Source organism: Strongylocentrotus purpuratus, unplaced genomic scaffold (assembly GCF_000002235.5).
Source record: "Strongylocentrotus purpuratus isolate Spur 01 unplaced genomic scaffold, Spur_5.0 spur5_scaffold_12, whole genome shotgun sequence".
In the NCBI taxonomy this organism is placed as follows: Eukaryota; Metazoa; Echinodermata; class Echinoidea; order Camarodonta; family Strongylocentrotidae; genus Strongylocentrotus; species Strongylocentrotus purpuratus.
In genome coordinates, this window is record NW_022145597.1 from 14,095,064 (window position 1) to 14,110,091 (window position 15,028).

A 15,028-nucleotide genomic window follows, 5' to 3' on the forward strand; every position below is an offset into this window, starting at 1 on the left:
AACCTTTGTTTATCGTGAATTTTAGGTTAGGTGCACCTACAGTAGTAGCTCTACACCTTTCTTATACTGGCCTACCATTTTGAGCTAGATTTGTGCTTTCCTGTATTGTAAATTAATTTTTGAATTAATTTGTACAAGGATGGTTGTCTTATCTTTTTGAACATCCAGGGCTAAGTCTATGCAATTGCACGCACAGGAAATTAAGGAAGTTGTAATTAAGATAACTTGTTGTACAGCCTAGTATTGCTAGGCCTACCTGTAGCCTATTTAGGCTAGTACATCTGATATTTATTTTCAGTAAAAAGACATCTATATTGCAAAATAATTTTATTCTCAATTTCTTATTTTATCATAAATCATTAGATTTTATACTTTTTTGTCTAAACAATTTTTTCTTAGCCGCTATCTCCCATTTCTCTCTCACCCTCTCCCTCTTCCCACTCTACCACTGTCTCTATAAGAATATTGTTTATCCTTGAAGCGAGATAATCTACCAACTTCATCTCTATCAAGTATACTTCAAATTTTGGGTCTGAATATATAGGCTGCAGCACAGACTCGTGAAGGGAGTTGGATGTCCTTCCAATGATCATTGGAGGTCATCGGGTTAAAGGTCAATAGTTCCGAACTACTTGCTGAGGCAAGCAGGTTTGATACAAATTCTACCGAAAAGAACCAAAATGCCAGAAATCAACAGTTCTGGATGTTTCTTGTTGCATCTTAAGCTGTAGTTGTGTGTGCAATGATAGACGTATAGAAGTGAATAAGACTGAGCCTTCACCAATTGATACATGTACCTTCAATATGAAACTATCTTATCTATTTTGGTAATATTTGTCTTAAATGTCTTGAATATTTCACACTTTATCATAAATTGTAAATATGTTACATGCATGTTCAAATTGTTAAGTTGTTTTTAGTTTCAAATTTTGCATCAATATTTTTCTATCCGTATATCATTGTTCGGTGTCTTTTTCTGACTTTGTTTAATACCCAGATCATATCAATAATTTTGTAGAAAAATTGTCTTGGAAAGCACAACAACAGCAACAACAATAATAACACATACAACAAGCAGGTTGATCGTTGAATAATATATTGTTCAGTAATGTAGGCACTAGGCAGGCAGTATATCTGGATAGAATTTTCCAGAGAGATATATTTCTATGTACATGTAAGCACCTGCAAGTTTTTATTGATGAATAATCAAAGATAAGCGAATCACGGCAAATCTATTTCTAATTTTGTGATAAATAGTCATTAGCGAAATTCATTAGTTAATTTATTGATGACTTTATATCAGACTTGTGATAAATACCGGTAGTCATTAGCAAAATTCATTTGTTAATTTATCGATGACTCATGCAGTCGTTTATTCATGCATCCATTTTGAAAGTGGAAGAGGAAGGACGAGTTGGATTGTAAAATGATATTTGATTTAAAGTGGCACAACACCCACTGCATATGTAGCTGCAGTTTAAATGTTTTTCTGGGTTTCATGTACATGTAGCCATCCTTCGATTTCCTATAGACTACTGTAAGTGAGATTTCATTGCAATGACTTTTGCGAATTGTTTCTTTAAACTGGGCCCCGTCTTACAAAGAGTTGATATCAATCGCAAGTTATTTGCGAAACTATGTACATAAAAGATAGGAGACTGCAAATTTGGGATCGATCCAAATCAATCGCAAGTCTTTGTAAGATGGGGCCCAGAGCTTTTTTTCAATTTTCTAGAGCTACAAAAGTTACATGTACATGTATATCACTCAGTATTTCTGATTTTTTTTCTTCTTCACCGGATGAGTGTGGGCTGTATTATTAATGCCTCTTACAAATACAGATACATTATTCATAGTTCCATTTATCTCATTATTTATTCATGCTCATTCATGATGCATGCAGTAATCAACGGGATTAATTTTGGGATGTACAGCAAACTCTTAAATTTAATGAAAAAAATATTTTAGGATTTAATTATTAAATTACTGATATAGGATGAATGGGACGTTGCACTAGATCTCTTTTTTCATATTGCCACTTTTAATTATTCAAACTCCTTTCGTTTTTATGGCAATGGAAGGTCGATTTTTAAAAATATCACCACCGCTTTGCTTCATATCCTTCCAACTTATCGAGTTGGTTTGAAAAGGGAGAGTATGGGAGTGATTAAAAAAAAAATCTAAATCTAAATTTGATTGAATCTTGGGATGGCATGAAAAAATTAAAAAAGTATCCAAGCATAACATAAATTTACAAATTTAAAGCATAACACAAAGAACAAAGATTGTGTATGTGTCACAGTTTTGAAGTAGTGAATTACAGAGGATGAAATGTACAATATGGCATTTCTTTGAATAGCCAACAAATATTACTTTTTAAAATAAGGGGATAAAGAAGAAAAGTTGAAGTACATGTAAGAGAAAACATTTTCTCCTTCACTTCAAGTGAATGAGCACAGATTCTTCAGATTTGTGTCTCTGTAATTCAACGAGACACATGTTGAGCTGTGCGAGTTCAAGGGTCATATCAGTTCACGACCGAGAAGACCTTCTGATCTACCGAAGACAGTGTAGATAAAAACCCACTGGGGGTTGCACAGGCTGTTCTCATATAAATGTAGGAAATGAATGGTTATGTTATTTGTAGAAAATGTGATTTTCTTTAACTGAGGAGAAATACATGTATTCCCTTCTTACGTTCATGAATTTTTTATAGTCAAGTCATACCAATTCCAACCTTTCCTTTTCTGTTGATGCCCCTCTCCTCTTATCTTAAAATGTAATGCAAAAATGGATGCTTGTCACATTCTTTATAGAATAGACGATTTTTTGTTTGGATAAGATGAGGAGAAAGATATTCTGAACTTCATTTTTGGTCCATAGATATGTTTAATCAAACCAAACCAATCTTCCTTTTCTTTTGTTGCCACAGTTCTTTACTCCATATATCCATAATAAATTTAGTTGTAGAAAATTAAATCTGTTTATCAATTCCAGTGATCCACATATTTAAGAATGTTAAATTCTTTTCTATCGCATAAATGGTAGGTTTACAGGACAGTCTGTAAATTTTCAGTTAATGTCATGGCTTTTAACTTCAAAGTTTTCTTTTAGTTAATGAACATGCAGACGAACTTGTGGTTATGAAACTTTTAAGTTTACTTTAAAGTTATATACCACAAGCAATCTTCAGGTTTGCACGATAACTACCAGCAGCGGGGGATCCTCGAAGTTATGTGCCGTGCGTGTGCGGGCGCAATGAACGTAAAGAGCTTTTCATCACCTTTCGAGGAAGGATTAGAATTTGTTTGAAGGTTGTCCATGCTGATTTTGAATGGTAGTTTGATTCCTACGCTCATTACTGAGGAAGGGGGATGAGGGTTAAAGGTAAAGACCAGTATTGGCAACGCCCCAATTTCAAAAAATGAAATGGAAGCTCTCACCACCAATCATGTGAAAGAATATGTTTTGACTAATACATGATGATACAAAATTTGCCGGGAAACCGCCTACTTATTCATATATTTGGAAAATTTATCTCTCTCATGGTCTGGTGAGAGAGATAGGGTAGTCCCATATACATCTTTCTGTGTATAGTGCTTGTAACTTTACGAAGAATGGGCCAAATTTCTTATCATTTTGATGATTCCAGAACCTTGCAGATGCTAGATGCTAGATGATCAACCTTTTCTGATCGATTCCACAACGTTTCTTTCACAATGCAATCGCATGACCATTACTGGTCTTTACCTTTAATTGCTTGTTCTTGATACAGGTGCTCAGAGCCGTCAGTTTACTAATGTTCTAGCGATGAAAGATATCCATGTACTGTCCATGAACTCTCGCAATCTGTGTTTCCATTTAGCCTTCTATGTTCAGTGCTTGAAGTTCAAGAGGTTCAATATGTAAGTATAGTCTGCTGGATTCGTGAATATGACGTTATCTCAAAAGATAATCCTGAAAGTATGCAAGATGTTTTGGGATGGGCATTTTGTTGTTGTTGTTGTGGGTGTTATCCATCTCCAACAAAGTTGTGTTTTAGACTTTCCTTGCCAAACTGAAAACTTTTGCACGCACGAAACGTTTGAATTTTTGAGGTGGGTCAATTTGTGACCGTTTCATGCCGCTATAAATTGGCACCGCACTGAATTTGGTGGATTCCCAAAAGTTTCTTGCTGTGAAATTGTCGTTGTTGTTTCTTTTCAAGTCATGAAAGTTTCTGGTTTATATACAGTATTTAGTGACCAACTATTGAATGAATTTCTCCTGGTCGGATTTTGAAATTTTGACTTGACAGTTGGGTCAGTCTCAGAGCGGAATGGAAGAAAGTGATATCAAGTTTCTTTTTTTTCTTCATGTGTGGAAATATGTAAGAAGGGAAAATAAAATGCAGAACCATCACATTGAGTGGCTATGGGTTAAGGGCTAGTCAGATTCCATTGATAACCATAAAACATATGCATATATAATATACTGATAATGATATTAATGAAAGGGTTCAGACCTTTTTGCCATGATAAAATCTTTGGTTCTGTCAATCAAACATTATCCCTTCTGCTATTACATTAAAGAAGGTCTCATAAGGCCCGTCTGCTGTGTTTTATTGAAGTAGTTGCTTATTAAGGTTAGATTTTCCTTTTTATTATATACGGTAATTTCACTCCCACATTTGTTTGAAGTCCATTAGCAATATTGGAGAGAAGGGACCTTCAATACAGATAACCCACGCCCTGACTGCAATGAGGTGATTTACGAACATTATTTATAGGTGAGGTTTATTGTTACTTATTATCATAAAGGTAGGACTTGGCCTTTTAACATTGTGCAGTGTGGGATGAAAACAAAGCCGATACATACATGGGACTATTTATAGAACACATGGGAATGAGCCTTGCTCTTGACCCGATGTGATGGGGTTGATTTGTAGCACAGGGAGGTAAAACTATATCCGTGGGACTGTTTACATTTGGTACTCTGATGGGACGATGTTCTTGACCCAGTGTGAATGGGGTCAATGTCTAGCTAATGAACGCCCCTGCTATAACCTGGGACTGTTTACATCTGGTGATCTGGTGGAATGTTTCTCTTGACCTGATGTGATAGGGGTCAGTTTCTACCATAAGGAAGACATGCAATACCTGTGGGACTATCCACATTGGGTAATGAAAACGCTAATCGTGACCTGATGTGAATGGGGTCAATATCTAGCACATGGAAGTCATACTATAACCGTTGGACTATTTACATTTGGGCCTTCCATGGGAATGCATTTCATGACCCCGTGTGAAAGGGGTCAATGAAATCTTGCACATGGAAGTCATGCGATGGCAGTGTGTTTCCCATTGGCAGGGTTTTCTGGGACAGGGACATTCTGTTCTCAATTTTCCCTTTGTGCTTCCGCCATGTGGCGGTCTCACCCTTTCACTTGGAATGTGTCACATTAGCAGAAACCCACCGTTAATGTCATGTTAATGTCATGTTACTGCACGTTTTCGATCCCCGCCCTTGATCCAAGCCCTCCCTCGCTTGCCCCTATCTTCATTCTGTACGTGATTATTATGTGCAGGGGGATGTTAAAGGCTTTGTTTGCTCTCGAGATGAGAGAATACTAATAATAATAATAAATTGTTTCTTTTTGTAGCGCTATATCCAATTTAAAACTGATCAAAGCACTTAACAAAACATAAATTAATGAAAATATAGAGTAAAAAAATAAGAAATAAGATAACAAACTATTAAAAGTTATAAAATAGAATAAAGTAAAACAAGATCGACCTTATTATAATTAAAAAGAAACAAAATAGATGGGGGCTGGGGAGATTTGCTAATTTAATCTGTTACATTTACTACTTTAAATGAAGTGTCCCTTATGTAATAATGGGCCACACTAGGTAAAATATAAGATCAAAGATAAATCATAAGCTTTAATCTATTATGACCTTGCTAAGAACTAGCAATTATTATTATTATCAATCTTACTTGAAATGAGCTGCCACTAAAAAAGAGAGCAAAACTCAGCAACTTCTTTAAAATGTAGGTATTTTTCTTCATCAGTAATCCAACAAGTTTTGAAAATTGCGGTTATAAATACAGAATCATGTACATGGGCTTTAATGTTTTAAGCATTAGCATGTACATGAACCTGAACTCACCGATGAACTTGCCGATGCCCTTCTACGTGATGATTATTGATGTTGAGTGATGTGTCTTTGGAGGGTTCGAGATGGGGTGGTTGTTGGGCGGTACAGGCATAAAAGATGTTTCTGTGGTGCAGCGTTGTGGTTGTTGAGAGGTACTGGCATAAATAGCGTTTCTGTGTTGCGGATTGCGGATGAAACAGGGTACTTCAAAGACTCTAAGACAGGCTTTTCTCGCAAAAGTTCTCATCGTCATTCTCGTCTCTTGGAAGTTCAGTCTGAAGATATGAATGAAAAGAATAAATAAACGAAGAAAGAAATATTGTGGCGCTTTGATGCCTGTTCTGGAGAAGATGATTTGAGTGTGCTTGCCATCCTCATTAACAGAAGATACATGTAGGTGCATTTATGATCCGGTAAGGGTCAAAAGGATGTCAACTTTTTAAAGCCCCACTGCACTACTTGTAGCTACTTGCTCCCTCTATATAGAAAACAATGCCAAAGCAGTGCCTGTTGGTCCCCCATGATCCCCCATGATCCTCTTTTTCTTATGTTAATTGAGAGCAGAGTTGATGAGATAGCCACCTGTCAGTGACCTTGCTGGGTGGTCTAATCCCTCCCGGCCAAACTAGTACAGACAGGCTTTAAAGGTCTATCTTCCATCTTTAGGTCACCATCTTTATCTCACCCAATGACATTTCGATTGAGGGAAAAAAGTGGTCATACTTATCTACAAGCTTGAGGAAGAAATATAAAATACAACCTGTAACACTTGACAAACAAAGGCAACTCCCCTCCCCCTCCCAAAATATATGACGTTGTAATAACATATAACATACATCATGAATGGAGTTGAGTCTCTGTTGGCCTCTCAGCAAAAGATATCATGGATTGTTTGGTATAAAGGGTTGGTATGCACAACAGTGGCCAGTGTCAACAAGAAGTTGTTTTGGCATCCTCCACTGTGCGTGGTAGGGGTGTGCCATTAATGGGTAGGGGTAGAGATGTAGGAATGTTGTGGCAGGGGTAAAGAGTTGAGCCAAGGTTTGTTGTGGCAACCCAGGAAACCTAGCCTTTAGACACAGACTCTAGTTTGACTTTTGAACAGTAACCCATAAAGCCTCGAGTTGAGCCTAACTCTGTCAGCCTCTGGTTGTGCCAGGAGCAGCTGTAGTACAGGTCGTAAGGAGTGCAGTTGACCATACGGTCTGCATAGTCTCATGGTTCAGACACTATGTGGTGTGCCGTGACCGACAAGGGTTTGGGTCTGTAGACTACGAGTACCATGAACCTTTGCTGAGGCAGATGATAACTGCACAGACAGACAGCTGATTGTCTCCAACAGCTGACTGGGGCTAGTCTATCAGATCAGACTCATTGTTGTTAATCATGCCCTTGCATTGACACTGTAGCAAACTGCATCATTTTATGCTACCAAGATATGTCTGGCAAGTCACAGGAGATGTAGTCATCTGTTTCAAGCTCAGTTATGATTACAATATGTTGGATGTGAATGCCATGGCTCAGTGGTCGGGCATTGGTCACAAATGTGAGGTCCCGGATTCAAACAGAAATGCGGTGGTGCCCTTTGATAAGACAGTTATCCTCATTACCAAGTCCCTTGGAGAGGACTTAGAGCTGCATTCTCTTAGTTGTTTACTGATGTAAGCATAAACAAAATAGCAGTCAGGTAAAACAAATCAACATACCTAACATTTGGAGTAACATGTAAGCTTTGGTAGCATTGAGGCCATATTTTCCAGAGCCTCTGTCAGAGGAACATTAGATGCTATCAATTTGACAATCTAAACATTGAGGGTAGTAGTAAAAGAGTTTTATGAGATGTCTAGACTGGTATGGCACAATGTACTCCAGTTACCTATGTGGAGGAACATTGCTCCAGTGTACAACTGCCTTTTATTACTCTATATTTTTTATTTAAAAGGAGGAATTTTATGCAGGACTTAAAAAAGAAAAACAAAAAGGTTGTTTATCCTTTTATTGTTGATCCTTTTATTGTTGATCTTACTATCTGATGATCCACTAATTCCCCACCCCCTCCTCAGGAATGATGTTTTCCACTTTGAGCCCCTGTGAGACCGATTCCCCCTCCAGTATTTCATATTCTGCATTTATCTGTCACTATCTCTTCCATCACTCTCCCTTTTTGAAGTTTCCCTTCGAATTGAATTTCCTTTCTCGCTGTCTCTTTCTCTTTGGCTTTGACTCTGCATTTCTCTCCATCTCAGTCTGTCTCTCTGTCTGTCCCTCTGTCAATCTCTCTGTCTCTTGATCACTATCGCTATCTCCTTTCTCTCGATCTCTTTTTGTTTCTTTCCCTGTCTCCCTTCTCCCTCTGTCTGTCTTCTGTCTGTCTGTCTGTCTCTGTCTGTCTGTCTGTCTGTCACTGTCTGTCTATCCATCTTTCTTTCTCATCTGTCTCTATCTCTACCCTTCAGTATCCCTCAATCTACAGAACATGTATTTCATTCACACACCCTCATGTTATCCAGTTTAGCAGGCGAAGGCCCGGTATTCTCATCCCAACCACCCTCATCCTCATAATGAGATGCCTCTAACCCTGCATTCAGACTTACATAATTCATTGTTTTTCCTACTCTGAACAATCGTATAAAGAAACGTTGTTTAATGAAATATCAAATAACGAAACGCATGTTTGAGCATCAATTCAAACAAAAACTTGACAAAGAATCGGGGTCCCGCTTTAGTCTGAACGTCGCATCTTACGAAAATCGTATATTATATATACAGGGTGGGGCTTATCGTGAGCACGCACTAATGATTGGCTGGCATGACTTCGTCAAATAAGTCGCTTTGTACAATGTTTGTTTTCTGGTCCGAATGCTCCTTTCACTTTATAGGATGAGTCTTTATAATACAACGTTTCTTCATACAAGTTTAGTTTAACTTTCCTACAGTCTGAACGGGCGATTAGTCACAACACCCCATATGGCTGCCAACGAAAGTGATTATTATTCCATCACGACCCTCCGCCTTTTACACCTTACCTGTCTGCTATCCCTTTGGGGTGTGTCTGTGACACCTCCACACCAGATTTCACCCACCCCCCCTCCCCCTCACTCCCTCTTCCCCTTTCCCCTTTATTTTGGATTAATGAGGGGTTAGGCGATCAAATTTGCATGGCCTCCGAGCAGATCATGACAAAAAATGGGGCAATTACATTTTGAGCATACTAATAATTCTGCCCAGCGTGGGGGTAAATGTCATGCAACATACTGCACTAGAAAAATAACCTAAATAATTTTCCCCCAATGCCAGAGGTTGCTAAATTTAGGATTTAATAATGTACTTTTCAATTATCTCGTAATCTAATCGGGCGTCATGCTGTTTTTCTATGGAATAGATGGGATAAACATTAAGTGAATAAAACCGAATCATGAGGTAACTAATTTTAAGATTTAATAACATACTTTTGAATGATCTCATACGTGAGTTTGTTTTGATGCTATTTTTCATGGAGTTAGAAAGGCCAATATTTGGAATAGTATTTCTACCCATGTATTTTGAATTAGCCTTTTCTTTTTTTAGGGAAGGAAGGCTAGGGTAGAATACCGGTAGAATATCAACCTACATGTGTTTGATATATTGATAAAGTAAAAGATATAGAGCTGCATGAACAAGTAGGCATGCCACAAATAAACTTATTGCGAATTGAAATTACATAAAATGTTTCAATGGTCGAACAGATTTCTGTGAAGAAATCTTTGATAGTTGACTGTTGGCGCAAGTGGAGTTGCAGCAACATAACTGCACCACAATTGCAACATGACGTAGTCATTGATAAAGTCTTTTGTGGTACAACATTTGTTTGGAGCCAAAGGGCATTAATTCATATCCTTAAATACAGAGTTAGCGCCCTTTTGGCTTTGAATACATGATATGGGTGATGGTCTACCCAAAGCAACATGAACCCCAACAAATCCTTCAAGTTCCTGCATTTCAGGCTCCCGGTTTGAGCTTGTCCCTTCTATCACTGTATTTTCTGCTAGAGAGACTTTGTCTGAGCTATGCTCTGCACTGCACCATCAATCCCTCGACCGGGGCAAGAATGACCAGGACAATGTGTGAATGCGGTATCATCGCGAGGTTGTGACGCTCGTCACGTCTCAACGTCCCTCTGAGATGTGCATGATATCATCACCGTGTATTAAGCCGAAGCTGTGTGCGGTCCCATTCTGAGGTCATTTTCCAGGAACTCAAATCTCCTGTAGCCCCATTCTCTTGGTTCCTGCTTGCCATACGCTGCTGCAGACGTCTCTACAGAATGCATTGGAAAAGTTCAGAGGAGGTTACGTCAAGGCTATTCTTGTTTGAAGATGGCCTATTTATAACGTTACTTTCATTGTGAATCTATTCTGGGCAGTCAAGTCGTTGAATTATACAGAGATCGTCCGCTCATGGAGTCTCCGTCGGTTCGAGGGGTGCTTCCTATATAAAGAGCTCACATGCAGTTACTTCATTGCAATCCTCATTGATCTATTTCTAGCATATCATCCATTTAGTAAAAGCCATATGGATGTTAGCTCATATACTTTGAGTTGAGATAATGCCCTTGTGGCTTAAAGCAGTGGAAACAATGTCTTTGATTTGAAAGAAACATCATAAAAAATTGGTAGATTGTTTCCCAGACTTTTTCTGGCACTAATGTCCTTTGGCAAGGCATTTTAAGCTACATTTGCCACTCAATACCCAAGAGAGAAATGGGGACCCGGTATGATGACAAACGCATTTGTGTTTTTATGCGCTCACGGTGACCATATGGTAGGAATACTCCCCAGGGAGTGGAGATGGTGCACATTGTGCGTAAATGAATACGATGACTGGGGTAATAATATCTGTAAAAGCGCTTAGAGATGGTATTCTGTATAAAGGGCTATATAAATCCAGATTATATTATTACATTTTTATGTGTGGATGCGTAATTCTTTATTCTTCAAGTTTCATATAAATTTTCTACAGTCTGAACAGGTCGTGCACCCCCCCCCCCCCCCCCTCTCCCTAGACACACAGTGTAACTAGAGCTGCCCCATTCATTAAAGGCTTGGTCCCTCCGGTGTAATGTAGGTCACATATTTCACACCCTTTAACCCAATGAATTTGACCTCCTCTCTTTGGGATGGGTCCTCTTCCCACTGGTAGGCAAATAGAAACTGAACTATGAATGAATGAAAGGTCCCCCTGCTGACAGGGAGGGAACTCCTGCCCCAAATATGCTTTGCAGAAGAGCATGGGAAACATATACACAATTCGTCCTTGTTTTCACGAAGTGACGGTAGTGAGGAAAATCGTAACGCAAAGTGAATGCAATTTTTTTTCACAACCGTCACTTTGTGAAAACAGCGACGAATTGTACAACATTGAATATGGAATCTTGTATTACAGTGGAACCTTGATGGTGAAAATATACAGTTTTTAGAATTGTACAACATTGAATATGGAATCTTGTATTACTTTCTTTTTCATAATGGCAGATACAGCACCAATCCATACCATGGCAAAGCTAAACAAAAAAAAATTAATTCCAATTCATGTAGAATTGTCTGCCTTGTATGCTTGGCATGGATAGCACATTATTTTTTTCTTTTGTTGATCATGAGCAATTTCTGAAAACAAACAACATTAATATGCTTTTCGTGGTATATTTAAATGTGGGTTGTATCAAAACAAGTCATTTATTAACGTAACTTGTAAAGGTTGAAAAACCACACACGTTAATTATGTCAAATAAGATTGATTGAAAAACACTAATGGGCCGTTTCAACAAATATTTAAAATATATATATATATATATATATATATATTTCAAGCTTTATTCAATTAAAAAAGCTATTGTGTCTTCAAGGAATTCATCGTTTATTGATTTCAGTATATTTTGTGGGATAAATTGGGAGAAAACATGAAAAAGATACAAATTTCTGCAAGGCAAATTCTTCAGTAATGTTTGTTTGTCTAAATGATATTAATTGAATTTTGTAAGGGCAAGGATATATTTTTTCAACTTGGCATATTTTGCCCAAGGTAAGAAAGAGGATTTCTCATCGTGGTTAATACCCTCGTGGGAAAAGTACCGCCCACAGGTCTGTAACAAAGCTTCTGTCTCTAAACATTTCTGAAATTGAAATACTGAGATGCATTTCAAGGAGCTTTCATACTTTTGATTTAAATCTGGCCATCATCGAGCTTGGTTTATAACCCTACATGTATAATATCTAAAATTTTAACATGCTTTGGAATAATTGAAGTTCTGAAATGTGGTTCTGAGCAGAGTTGGACTTATTAATTATGGAAAGCCGTTAGCATCTATTAAAATATTTTGTACAAGTTATTTTAAAAGGCATAAAATGTTGATTCAAATCGTTCATATTTTCTATTATCAAGGAGATTTCATGTCCTTGATGTGGAATAAATAACAAATCTAAAATACTTGAATTTTCGCTTTTGAATATATATTTTGTTAAGGCTTCAGATGGCTTTCCATGATTTTTAAGTCGAACTTAGAGATAAGTTCGACTTACAATCTTTGTGAAACACCCCCCTGGAATTTTCTCTATTGATTTATTGTTATTAGTTCTACGTTTCTGTTATGTTTTAACTTACATTTAACTTTCCAATCAATATAAAATCACAAACAATTTTCGATTTAAATAAATCAATGCAATTTAAAGTGTACTGCTGAGTTTAAAATGTAGGCCTACTTCTACATGTAGATATGCATATGGATAGATTTCTGTGTGTCCTGTTTAAGCTCAGCACCACAAAAAAAAAAGAAGAAAAAAAAGAAAGCCCCAAATAAACAAAGACAAATTTGTAAGGTGAAGGACTGCTCTTGAAGCAGAATATTAAAGTGAAGTGTGGACAGCCCCTATTCCTCCTACACAAAATCATTATCACCCCCATGTTTTGAATGTAGCCGTATGGATTATAATCGCCTTGTGTTTGCATAAGGAATTCACCCACGTACCTGAGAGTGTTCGAAACGTTGAAATTTTACCGTAAAAGGTGTCAACTTGTGAAGATATCGAATGAAAACAGAATGACGGGTCCAGCATTCATTAACCTATATTTTAGGCATACCTGTCAGAGATATGCTAATAGAAATTAGAAATTATTTAAGATGGTGGCTTAGGCGTCCCATTGGGTACTGAATCATAGGGTGCCTGCAGTGGACCTGTGGTGTCATGTTCCCCATCTTTCCATTCTCCCCATTTTTTTTCTTTTTCTATATAAATCAAGATCAAATTTAAGTTCTTAAAGATATTTACAGGTAGTGCATAGACAGATATCTCGGATCTCCCTGTTGAATATCTTGCCGAATGAAAACGTTTTGGATGCTAATTCGTAAATGCGGGTTTTTGCAAGGATATTGAATATTTATTAGTTTGTGATATTTCAGCTTGAATCTACTTTCGATCTAAGCCTCCTATGAGGGCAGCACATAAGAAGAGATGAACAATTTTCCTCTTTTCAGTTTTGAGAACATTTAATTAATGTGAACAGTTATCTTCAACGGTTTTTACCTCAGGGGGAAAGTACGTTTGGAAAAATATAAAACTGAAAATGTGAACAGTGCTTTTGAAAGTGCTACTTTTTGTCATGAGGAGAACAATCGTTTTCTGTTTTCGAAATTGAAGACCCATGGGAGTTTTTTCCCCCTCAGAAATATGAGATTCATGTCAGATTGATGAAGGCGTGCGTGATCATGAGATCGGTGTCTGCAACACCTACAATAGGTGAAGATAATTTTCCCATGCGAATAGATTCTTTCAATAAACTTGTGCCATATCATGCTTCCTCTGCAGATGTGCTTAATTTTGAAGTTAACATAATCGGGTTAGGGTTAAGGGTTAGATATAGTGTCTACGTTTGAATTTCTCAGCTTTGTTAGTGATTAAAATTAACAGCAGAGCAGTTATCATACGATGTGTCATGTAACCCCTTATACAAGTGACTGTTCTTTCATGCAATATACTTGAGGGCAAGGCACTTGAAAGTTCACTTTGGAAGGAAGGAATTTGGAAGTGTCAAGTGTCTTGTAATAACTTGTGAAGTTATGAATGAAACTATTGACTTCCAAAGAGAAAAGCCATTTTTGTTGGAATGTATTTCTCAGCTTGACATGTGTGGACACAGCTAGCATAAGTTTTTTTTCTGTAATTTTGATCTGTATAATATTGTGTATGTGGATGAGGGGGGATGGGAGTTGGTATTAAAGCAAGTAACTTTCTTGTGAAAAGTTTACCAACTTATTAGCCTTTCTTGGATCTTAGATTCGATTCCTCCTGAATACTCAAAAAAAGAGTTTTGACTGGATTTTTTTCCCCTCATTTTCTTCTCTGTCCTTCACTTTATTGCTCTCCCATATGTTACATGTATTAGCCCTTTCCAGTTTACTCTCACTGCTACTTTCAATTAGTTTTCCTGGATTCTCAGTTAATCTATTTTTTTTAATTTCTCAGCGATATGTCCCATCTAATTGAGATGTGGACATAGCACTTGACCTGGCTGAGTTCCGACATCCGTACGAATGTTTGCATGACCACCGTGTGATTTCAGAAGGCACTTAATTATGCTGGCGCCATTCTGAATGGGAACAATACTATGTGTTTACATTCTGGAATCTCAAGAAGTATTTACTGTTGTACTCAAATGTTATTAGGATGGAGTAGGTCTAATTAAAAAGGTTGTCTTTTGTAGTTTATTTATAAATTGCCTGTGTAATTATAATATTTATAAAGCCCTGTAGCTATTGTATTCATTGCCTTTTCTCATTGTCATCTTCATCATCGTCGTCGTCGTCATCAACATCTTCATAATCATCATCACCATCATATCATTAACGTCATCATCAT

At 37.4% G+C, this 15,028-nt stretch overlaps 1 protein-coding gene across 2 annotated transcripts in view; it reads left to right on the forward strand.

Annotated features, from left to right (window-relative positions):
* Nucleotides 1–15,028, forward strand: part of LOC582903 (fibronectin type-III domain-containing protein 3A) — a 99,621-nt gene that overhangs the window by 48,944 nt on the left and 35,649 nt on the right. The window lies entirely within an intron of this gene.